Genomic DNA, 11,166 nt, shown 5'->3' with positions numbered 1-11,166 from the left:
CAGGGCAGAAAAAAAGCCCTAGAGTGAGTTCCAGTTGGGATATAGGTAAGCCACTGATAATGACTGTGTTACCTTTCCATACCTAATTTGCTAAGAGTTATTTTCTTTTTTTCATGAATTGACAATGAACTTTATTAAATATGTTTTATAGATCTATTGATATGATTATGTTTTCTTTTCACTTTTATTCTATTGATGTAGTGAATTACATTGATTCATTTTCAAATGTTAAACCAACCCTGCTTCCTAGAATACACCCACTGTTTCTGATGGATTATCATTTTGATATATTGCTAATATTCACTGTGTACTTCAAAGTATTCTATATACTGAAAAAGTACATATGATTTAAAGTATTCACTAACACTTTAATTAGGGCTTTTGCATCTTTGTTTATGAGGATAATTGGCCTAAAATTTTCTTTCTTTCTAGTGTTTTTGTCAGGTTCTGTTATTAGCTATTCTGGACTCGCAAAATGAGCTGGAAGTATGCCAGTATTTTCTATTTTCTGGAAAAGTTTTACGTAAAATTGGTAAGAAGAATCTGCTAGTAAATCCTTCTGATTCTGGAGATTTGGGGAATGTGTTTAATTATAAATTTGAGTTCTTTGCTAAAAATAGTATTATTCTGGTTCTACTTCTATTAGAATTTGCTTTTGGCAAATTGTATTTTTGAAGTAATTTTATCTAAATTGAAAAATATGCCCGTCCTCAGACCTTTCCCTGCCTGTGACTGACCTCTCACTTCCCATTAGTTCTAAGGATTGGTCATCAAGGTGGGCCCTAATCCAATATTACTGGTGTCCTTATGAGAAGAGGAGACTAGGACACAGATACGCACGGAGGGAAGGCTACGTGAAAACACAGGGAGAAGACACCATCTTCGAGCCAAGGAGAGAGGCCTCAGAAGAAAAAAGCCCTGCCGACATCTTTATCTTGGACTTCTTACCTCTAGAATTTCCTTCCTGGTGTGAGGCAAAATATTTCCCTTCATACAGAATACGGAACCAAGAGAGAGGGGAAATGACCTGCCTGAAGCCACACAGCTGTGGGTGAGGCCTTGTGAGCACACAATGAAGAGGCAGTCATCGGCAAGCCAGGAAGAGGGTCCTCACCAGATCCTACGATTCTGGCTGCTGACCTCCTACTCCCAGCCTCCAAAACTGACACAAGAAGAGCTTAAACAGTCAAGACATCGCTGATGGTATGCCTAAGCCACCCTGTGCGTGCTCACTCTGTGGTTCCGAATTCGAGTTCTCAGGCTGCCTCCCCCCAACTTCTCATGATATGTGCAACAATGGACCAGAAAATTCTCTCTAGCAACAGGAAAAACAGCAGACAGATTGCAAGAATTTCTTCAAACCCTAAAAGAAGATGAGCTGGCTACTCTCCTTCAGAATCAGGCAGTAAAAGGAAAAACTGCTGGAGCATTACTGAGATCCATTTTCAAAGGTTCCTCCTGCTCTGAGAAAGCTGGAGCTCTTAGAAGACTTAAGACATACACTCGTTGTATTCAACTGGAGGAATCAGGGGATTTGCTGAAAGAAGTAGCATCTGAAATCATAGGATTACTGATGCTGGAGGCCCACTATTTTCCAGGACCATTATTGCTTGAATTAGCCAATGAGTTTGTTGGTGCAATCAAAGAGGGCAACCTAATGAATGGAAAATCTTTGGAGTTATTATGCATCATTCTCATTGCCTTGTTACCAAAAAGGAAAATCTGGTTTATGGAAAAGATGAACTGAGTGGGGAAGAATGTCAGAAGCAGTTGATTAAAACCCTCTGTTCTGGCAGATGGGATCAGCAATATGTAGTTCAATCCACCTCCATGTTCAAGGATGTCCCTCTGACTGCAGAAGAGGTGGAATCTGTGGTGGCAACGGTGTTGAAGATGTCCTCCAAGTTGAATCTTCAAGAAGTACCACCTTGGGTCTATCAGCCTCTGGTTCTCTCCTCAAAGGGAAACAGAAAGACGGTTTTGGAAGGAATCATTACTTCCTTCAATGAGGTAGATAAGCAGCACAATGCGTAACAGAGTGGTGATGAGCTCTTGGCTCTTGTTACCATGCCATCAGGTGAACTTCGTCATGTGGAAGGCACTGTTACTCTACACGTTGTGTTTTCCATCAAATTGGACTGTGATCTAGGCAGAGAACTCCTGAAACATGTGAAGGCAGGACAGCAAGGGGATTTCAGTAATAATATATGTCCCTTAAGCATTGCCCTCCTGCTTTCTATAACAAGAATGCAAAGGTTTGAGGAACAGGTGTTTGACCTTTTAAAGACTTCAGTTGTAAAAAGCTTTAAGGATCTTCAGCTTTGCCAAGGCTCAAAGTTTCTTCAGAATCTAGTTCCTCACATATCTTGTGCTTCAGTCATGATCCTGGACATGGTAAAGAATAATGTTCACAGCTGGGACCATGTTACTCAGGGCCTGATAGAACTTGGCTTCATTTTAACGGATTCATATGGGCCAAAGAAGATTCCTGATGGAAAAAATATTGAAACCAGCTCAGGTCTTTCTAGAACACCGCAGCAGTATGCATGTAAGCGGGGAGCTAATATCCTGTTGGAAACTTTTAAGATCCATGAGATGATCAGACAAGAAATTCTGGAGCAAGTCCTCAACAGAGCTGTCATCAGAGCATCCTCTCCTATCAGCCATTACTCAGACCTGTTTTCAAATATCATCATGTGTTCACCCTTAGTTCTTCAGAGTTGTTCTTCTAAAGTCCCAGAAACTTTTGACTATTTATCCTTTCTGCCCCTTCAAATTATACAAGGGCTGCTGAAGGCAGCTCAGCCCCTTCTCAAAGTGAGCATGTCAGTGACAGCCTCCTGATACCTGTCCTCCGAAAAGCTATATTTGCCGGCTGGCTTGATGCCCGAAAATCTGCAGTTGCGCGTTTTTGCTACTCCGGCAGAACTTCAAAGTTTTAGGCAGCTGGTCATCCTCGCAGTGCAGTCTATCAGGGTGAGCCAGGTTCGTGTCGATGTTCACAGCTGTTACAATTTGGTCGCCGATGAAACTTTCTGCCTTGAGATCATGATAATTTAAGGAAATGCTTAGGCCAGCAGGCTGGTGTCCTACTCATGCTTTATGAGAGGTTTTATGATGTGCTTCGAAGAAACTCACAGCTGGCTAATTCAATCATGCACACTCTGCTCTCACAGTTAAAACAGTACTACAAGCCACACCCTGATGTGCTGCCGCCTCTGAAATTAGAAGCTTATATATTGACCCAAGGAGGTCAGATCTTTCTAAAGGAACCACTGAATCATCTACTGCGTTGTATTCAGCACTGTTTGGTTTGGCATAAAAGTAGAATGTTGCCCCTACAGGAGGAAGAAGAGGAGGTGGAAGAAGGATTCTATCAAGACTTAGATGATATGATGGAATTTATTGCTAATAGAATGATTAAGAGTGAACTAGAGGACTTTGAACTGGATAAATCAGCAGATTTTTCTCAGAGCACTGGTATCCACATCAAAAATAACATCTGTGCTTTACTTGTGATGGGAGTTTGTGAGGTTTTAATAGAATATAATTTCTCCATTGGTAATTTCAGTAAGAATAAGTTTGAGGAGGTTCTGAGCTCATTTATGTGTTACAGGAAACTCTCTGAAATCCTTAACGAAAAAGCAGGTACATAAAGGCAAAACTAAAACGGTCAACAAAACACATTATAGTTTTTGTCCATAACCTTTGTGTCTGATCTTCTCACCACTCTTTTCATGGACAATACCTAAAGCCAGGAAGAGAACCTTTCTTTCCTAAGGTCCAACAATGTGTTTATGCGCTATGCAGTGAGCATGACTCTGCAGAAGATACAGCAGCTCAAGAAAAGAGGGCATGTAAGTGGCCCGGGCAGCCAAAACCCACAGAAGATCTTTTAGAACCTCTGTAACATAACTCAGGTTTTGCTATGGCGATACACTTCCATTCCTACTTTAGTGGAAGAGTTGGGGAAGAAAGAGAAAGGAAAACATCTTGTTGCTGTGTTTGGAGGGTTTGCAAAAAAACTTTAGTGCTGTGCAGCAGTTCTATCAGCCTAGGATTCCCCTGTTTCTCTAGATGCTGGATGTCCTGAATAATGAGAAAGAAGAGGGGGAAGTCACTGTCACTCAGAGAGCAGCATTCCAGATCTGGCAGTTTCAGAGGTCCTTGTTAAATTTACTTAGCAGGCAAGAGGAAGACTTTAATAGCAAAGAAGCCATCCTACTTGTCAGTTTTCTCTCCAGTTTGTCCAAGCTGCTGGAGCCCTCCTTCCCTGAGTTTGTGCAGATGTTATCCTGGACATCTAAGATTTGCAAGGAAAACAGCTGGGAGGATGCCTCGTTATGCAAGGGCTTGATGAATTTGCTCTTCTGCCTCCATGTTTTGTGTAAGAGTCCTGTCACCCTCCTGCATGACTTGTCCCAGGATATCCATGGGCATCTTGGAGACATAGACCAGGATGTAAAGATGGAGAAAGCAAACACTTTGCAATGGTGAATTTGAGAACAGCTACCCCTACTGTCTGTTTACTTGTTCTGAGTCAGGCTGAGAAGGTCCTAGAAGAAGTGGACTGGCTAATCATTAAGCTTAAGGGACAAGTGAGCCAAGAAACCATATCAGAAGAGGCCTCTTCGCAGGCAACCCTTGCAAATCATCCCATTGAGAAAGCCATCATCATAGAACTGGGAACCCTGCTTACATTTTTCCACCAGCTGGTGCAGACAGCCCTGCCATCGGGCAGCTGTGTGGACACCTCGTTAAAGGATCTTTGCAAGATGTACACCATTCTTACAGCACTTGTCGGATATTATCTCCAGGTGTATCAGAGATCCAAAGGAATTCCAAAAATTATGGAAAAGCTGGTGAAGCTGCTGAGTTCTTATCTGATACCCCTATGATGATTTTTCATTTCGTACATACAGAACAAGAAGACTCAGAGCCTAAAATATACAGGAGGAAAGAAAGTGAAGAAAACTGCTGCAGTTGCCATGGCCACGGCCAGAGTTCTTCGGGAAACTAAGGCAATCCCAAATCTCATGTTTGCCATTGAACAGTATGAAAAATTTCTCATCTGCCTTTCCAAGAGGTCCAAAGTGAACCTGATGCAGCAATGAAGCTCTGCACCTTGCGGGACATCAAGATCAAAGGAAACATGCTGGACATGGTTCTCCAAGAGGAGGAGGAGGAAAACGAAGAGGACACTGCATCAGAGCACAAGGGACAGAACGAAGAGCCAGCCAAGAAGAAAAAGAAAAAAAAGATGAAATGCCTGAGTTAATGTGAACTTTGGGGCTTCTGCTTTCTTTTTCCCCAACACGAATAGTACCCCCTTGTCCTACAGCCTGCACCAATGTTGGCATCTTGGTTCTGAACCCACTGAATTCAACTGCACCTTCAGTTACAGGCATCATTCTCAACAGGTCCTGCTACTGAGAAAAGCACAGCTGAAGTGTGAGTTGGGGAGCCTGTACCACCCAGATGAAGCTCCACGGGAGCAAATGCAGAGCCTCCAGGCATAGCTACAATCCAGGCTGGCTTCGTTTTTCCATGGAGCCTTTGGTGAGTTCGATTATCTGGTAAATATCCAGCACTTCACCTGAAAGCTAATGCAAGTTGCGTAGGATGCTTTCTCAAGAATTGTGCCTCAGAGCCCTGAAATGAGAAAGGGAGCTTAAGATTAAAAAGGAGGATGGAAGGGTGAGAATAATTGCCATGTTACATTTGGAGGGTCCATATTCTTTTTGTATGTTTGTCTTAGATACACTTTAAATAAAAAATAAGCTTTCTGGTTTACTTGTTTGGCATTCAAAGCACTTTTTTCCCCCACCAAAGAATGCACTTTGACTTTACACAATAAATATTTAAACTGAAAAAAGAAAAAAGTGTAGAGTGAAGGATGGCAAAATATCAAAGATAACTGAATTTATATTATTGCATATGTCTGAGTGATATGTTGATGGGCTAGTAATGTTAGGGAGAGAAAACAAAAAGACCCCTGTAATTAATAAATTATTATGTATTTATTTCATGAAATTTATTTTCCTTTCAATGGAGTCGCTAGTTATACTTCTATAATTGAAATTTTTGTGTTCCATAATTGAAATAATTTGTGTTCTGTTGTGAACTAATGCCAAGTGAAGCAAACTTTCTTGAGTCACTGTAGTTATTACATTGACTTTAGTTTCAATTTGGAGAAACTATTCTGCCAAGAGAATAAAGCAACTGGAATGTCAATAAAAATGTTAAAGAAACTTTCATATTCAGAAATGAACCATAAATTTGACATATGATGCATACATCATGATATGTCTTTATCACAGAAAATCTTATGAACTTTTCAAATTTTATTGTATAAATTACTATCATTTATATTGTGATTTTCACCATCTCTATCTACACAGTATTTTAGTTTTTCTTCCACCAAATTAAAAATTTTGGATTATTATGAAGAAAGTTGAAAATAGTAGGTATATTGCTCAATTTATTTAAATCTCTTTAATTAAGATTATGTGGTAGCTTGGCCTTTAATGATCAGCACATAGTCTCTATAGAAATTGTTTTGGGGATTCTTAGTATGTGAAACTTTTCATTTTTAGTCATGTGACTATTTTCATTTTAAAATGTTTCTTATAGTTTATTAGAATGCTACTCTTGTTACAAATTTCACACACAATTTTTTTCCAACATGAATATCTTCAGAGACAACAAAGTTGAAAGACTTTTTAGTAGACATATAACCACCACCTCATTTCTACTTTTAACATTTTACTATTGTTGTTTTATCACATATCTATCCAACCATTCATTCTGTTATATATCCATCAATTCATTTTAGTTTTGATACATTATAAAGTAAATTACAGGTATCAAAACAAGTCTCTTAAATATTTCATCACAAGTAATTTCCTTTGATTTTAAAAATACATTTTCTTCAAAAATTGTTTCAATACTTTTGAAAGTGAAATAGATAAATCTAAATTTGTCAAGATAACATTATATTAATAGTAAACAACAGTTGTGCTAATTATGACTGTAAATAGCACAATTTAAAATTAAATTCATTTTATTCAAAGACCACAATGAGCTTCTTATTTGATGATATGCTATTGTTTTATTAACTATTTTAGTCCCTGTAATATCTTATCTATACTAAATGTGACTTTTAAACCATTTCATTAACAATCCCATCATGTATCCAAAAGTGGCCATAAGGTCATATTTTATGTTTCATATGGGCATATGCAAAATAAAAAATCATACATAATCATTTAGTAGCTCTAAAGAATATCATCAACATCCACACAATTGGCACCATGTCTCTTTGATAACAAATTCACACTAGAAATCTTATATTGACACAAAAAATCCTTTGGGATTTCTGGTCAAAATTCTGGTGATACTTTTCCTTTAACCAACCTGGGGTTCTGTACCCTCATAGGCACCCCTGGAAAGTTTTTCAAATCCAGTGCTTCATGTTAAAAGGTTTTGTTTGTTTGTTTGTTTGTTTTTTTTCAGTTCTTGATTTAAACCAAACCTGTACTATTTTTTAATAAATTGGTGAATTACTCACAAATCCCAATTTCCATGCATTTGGTTTGCTGGTAGTTGACTAAATGTTAGTTGTTCAACATGACTATTTTCTCTGGTACAACCTAGTGGAAATGAGTAATAGTTAATTTTAAAAATATTATGCATGATTTTTTCTTTCACTTTATCAATCTTTAACTTCTTAATCTTATTTTGAATTCTCCATCCTAGAGATTAGTCATGTGTTTTATTAGTTTTGTCTGTCTTTCATGTTTACAATTTGAGAATCAAATCCTGAAATTATTTCCACTAAATGTATAAATGTCCCATTACATTCTGTAAATATTGTTCTGCTAATGCCTTAAAAAGCAATGCCATACTTGATTAGATACTAGAAACTTCATTTTAGAAGAATATCACATCAATGCTCTCTACTAGTGTTTACTTGTCATTGTTGAATACTATCTAGTATTTACTCTTTAATCAGCTTTATTTAAAAAAATAGGCTTACTGCATTGTGTAATTTCTTTTGTTATACAAATGATATTTCATGCTATTTCAATCAAGAATCTAAGTTTTTACAGTTATAAATACAATCGTTAACTAAAGATCAGCTTAAATATTGATTGTAAAACATTTTTTATTGAAGTATAATTGACATATAACTCTATATTGGTGTACAACATAATGATATGATATTTGTATGCATTGCAAAATGATCACAATAAGTCTAGTTAACATCTGTCACCACACATGCAAATAGTGACAAAAAAAATGTTTTTCTTGTGATGAGGACTTTTAAGATTACTCTCTAAGCAACTTTCCAATATGCAATACAATATTATTAATTGTACTTACTATGCTGTACATTATATGTCAATGACTTATGTATTTTATAGATGAAAGCTTGTACCTTTTGACCACCTTCACTCATTTTACTCATCCCTCAGCTCCCAGTTGTAAAACATTTTGACTATGACAACAAAATGCTTTCTTTGAACCTCACATATACAGCCTACATTTTTTTCCTTCTGTTTAAAATATTTTTGTATAAAATGAAATCCTCAAATTGTGCCATGTTCAACCAATGGAAAAATCATAATTAATTTGAGCGGATTGTATTTTGCTGGAAAAATTCTCACACTGTCAGAAGAATATAATGGCCATATTCCATAATCATCACTCAATATATATGGTAAAGCTCCTCAGGTTTCATCTTTCCATTCTAATATACCAACTTTTATCTCAAATGGACAGGTTGGAGTTGTAATTATTGCATTTAGGTTGATTTCTTGGTCATTTTCAAAATCAGTAAATATATCTTCATTTAGCAAAAATTATGAAGTTGTAGATGTTAATATGACCTTATCAACATTTGAATTTGATAAGGATAATTTTATTGCTCATATTCATTGCTTTAGTAAACAATTAAATATTCATAATAAAAATACCTAATGTTTTATGAGACAAGTTCAACAGAAATCTGCTAATTTTAATTTTTTCCAGTTTTTAGACATTCAAGCAGACTGCCTTTTTGAAAATATTCTTTATTCTTTTCATATTTTTTCTTCCTGAGGTTTACTTCTGCATTTTTATTCCATTATAACCTCCAGTTGTACTCATTTTCATTTATCTAATCAAAAAGATAAAAAATGTAGTCACTTCCAAATATGAATATATTTTCATCAATATACATACGTAGGTCTGACTATTAAGTTCGTGAACTAGTTGAACCAATGTTGCTAAACTTTTTTGATAGCAGAGGGATTATTCATTATGAATTCATACCAACTGGACAAACAAGCTTACTATTTGGAAGTGCTGAAAAGGCTGTGTGAAAAAGTTAGACAAAAACAACCTGAACTTTTTGCCAACAATTAATGCTCTTGCATCATGACAATGCACCAGCTCACATGGCACTGTCTGTGAGAGAGTTTTTAGTCAGTAAACAAATAACTGCATTGGAACACCATCCCTACTCACCTGATCTGGCCCTCAGTGACTTCTTTCTTTACCTAAAGATAAAGGAAATAATTGAAAGGAAGATATTTTGATGACATTCAGGACATTAAGTTAATACGGCAACAGCTCTGTTGGCCATTCCAGAAAAAGAGTTCCAAAGTCGTGTTGAAGTGTGGAGTAGGTCCTGGCATCAGTGTACTCCCAAGGGGAGTATTTTGAAGGTGACTGTAGTGATATTCAGCAATGAGATATGTAGCACTTTTTCTAGGATGAGTTTGCAAACTTAATTGTCCGACCTGGTACATCATTCAATAATTAGAAGAATTTTGGGGAAGAATAACCATTAACAGGAAGAAAAGTGGTCAGTAAATGAAATGTGATTATACAAACAAAAATAAGAAAAAAGTAATTACATAGGATAAATAATATTCCTAAAGTAATATGTCAGGTATAAAATTATTACAATAAACATACACAAATAACTAAATTTTCCTATTGCAAACCAGGTATTTCCAGACTTTATTGAAATAGCAAAAGGAATATCATTCAATAATTAAAAGAATTTTGGTTGTGGACAGTCAGCGCCAGCTTGCATTGCAGCATTTCTTGGGCAGCTCTCAGGGATCAGCAGGCCTAAGGCAAGTGACAGCTGGATAAAATATTCTCTGGGCATTTTGCGGAGTGACCACAAGCCCAGCACTGGTGCAAGAACTGACTGTGCATTAACGTTATGAAAATCACCTGCCCCACCCAAATTACTCCCTGGGACATCACCCTACCCAACTTGGGCAGCACTGTCAGGAGATACTGTTGCATCAGGTCAACCACTTCAGCCCCCACACCTAAGGAGGCTGTTACAGTGGCTGAGCCTTACAGACAGCCGGCAGGTGGCAACAGGCCTAGGTATGACCTGGGCCTTTTGCTGAGCTTTCCTAGGCCAAATATTGGTGGCAGCCAGCCTCAGTTCACAGTGAGGCCACACTCACACACCTCCAGATCTATCACAGTCAGCAGCCAACCACATACAGTTTTGTGGTTCCTACCAGGTAGCTTCTGGCCAATCATAGGCAAGGCTGAAATTGGCCTGCATGGGAGCTCCTCCCAACAAGCACCAGAAACAACACAACCAGAGTCTGGCTTCAGACCACACCAGATCACTATCCAGTTAGCACAATAAGCAGCATACCAAAAGGGTGGTATTAATAGGTACAAGAGTCCACTGGGGCAAATTGTCCTCTGACTTGTACAGCATCTCGTACACTGTTGGCATAGCCAGTTCTCACAAACAGTCAGCCTGAGAGTCACTGACACACCAAAAGCACTCAAGGCTCAACTACAACAAGAGAATATGCATAACACACTCAAGGGACACTCCTGCAACATGGCATAGGTGATAAGGGAGACTGTGCCACTGGAACACAAAGAATACTTGCTATATAAGGCCATCCAGCAAAGACTGAGAGACATAGGACGTCTATCTAATTCATAGAAGCGAACACAGAGAAGCAACCAAAATGAGAAAACAAGGAAACATGTCCCAAATAAAAGAAGAGAAGAAAACTCCAGAAAAAGAACTATATTAAATGGAGGCAACCAACCTACCAGAGACAGAGTTCAAAACACTGGTTATAAGAATTCTTAAGGAACTTAGTAAGAACTTCAACAAAAAACTAGTAA

General features: G+C 37.7%; 1 pseudogene; it reads left to right on the top strand.

Annotated features, from left to right (window-relative positions):
- The first annotated feature begins 567 nt into the window (after positions 1-567).
- Positions 568-7,745, top strand: LOC109435038 (Fanconi anemia group I protein pseudogene; annotated as a pseudogene).
- Positions 7,746-11,166: the final 3,421 nt, after the last annotated feature.

This window comes from Rhinolophus sinicus, chromosome 4 (assembly GCF_057876585.1).
Source record: "Rhinolophus sinicus isolate RSI-liver-muscle chromosome 4, RSI-T2T, whole genome shotgun sequence".
Lineage (NCBI taxonomy): Eukaryota > Metazoa > Chordata > Mammalia > Chiroptera > Rhinolophidae > Rhinolophus > Rhinolophus sinicus.
This window is presented reverse-complemented; position numbering and strand designations above follow the sequence as displayed.